The following is a 791-nucleotide window of genomic DNA, read 5'->3' on the forward strand; positions in this document are numbered from 1 at the left end:
TGGTAAGAGCTCTGGGTCCCTAAGGGCTGGCAGGGTCTGTGGGCACGGGGGGCACTTCATAGAATGGTTTGGGTTGGAAGGGACCTTCAAGACCATCGAGTTCCAACCCCCCTGCCCTGGGCAGGACACCTCCCACCAGCCCAGGTTGCTCCAAGCCCCATCCAGCCTGGCCTTGAACCCCTCCAGGGATGGGGCAGATGCACCCCCCTTCCAGGGCTTTGTGGTGGCTGCAGCCTGGCGGCGCTGGGGGCTACTAACAGGCCCCCCTGGGGTTGCCCAGCCACCGTGCCAGGCTCCCCAGGGCAACCTGGGGGCTTGCTCCTGCTGTGTGTCCCCCGGCAGCTCCCTCCCTCCCAGGCAGGGTGCTGTGCCCTGGGCTACTGGTGGCCACGGGGGCCATTTCCTGCTCAGCTTGGCATCCCCGTGCAAGCCCAGAGCTGTCGGTGGCTCCGTGCCCAGCTCCACCTTGTGTTCCCACCCTGGGGGGGTGTGTGTGGGTGCTCCCCATCCTTCCTGCTGCACAGGGCTGAAAGAACACCCCCCCCCGAGCCCAGCACCCCACTCCATGCAGCCCCCCGCCCCCCCCTGGTGGCCACGGGGGCCATTTCCTGCTCAGCTTGGCATCCCCGTGCAAGCCCAGAGCTGTCGGTGGCTCCGTGCCCAGCTCCACCTTGTGTTCCCACCCCGGGGGGGTGTGTGTGGGTGCTCCCCATCCTTCCTGCTGCACAGGGCTGAAAGAACACCCCCCCCCGAGCCCAGCACCCCACTCCATGCAGCCCCCCGCCCCCCCC

At 68.3% G+C, this 791-nt stretch overlaps 1 protein-coding gene across 1 annotated transcript in view; it reads left to right on the top strand.

Moving 5' to 3' along the window:
• The window catches only part of TMEM150A (transmembrane protein 150A), a 16,295-nt gene that overhangs the window by 10,602 nt on the left and 4,902 nt on the right, over nt 1–791 (top strand). The window lies entirely within an intron of this gene.

The sequence above is a fragment of the Calidris pugnax genome, unplaced genomic scaffold (genome assembly GCF_001431845.1).
Source record: "Calidris pugnax isolate Ruff unplaced genomic scaffold, ASM143184v1 scaffold196, whole genome shotgun sequence".
Lineage (NCBI taxonomy): Eukaryota > Metazoa > Chordata > Aves > Charadriiformes > Scolopacidae > Calidris > Calidris pugnax.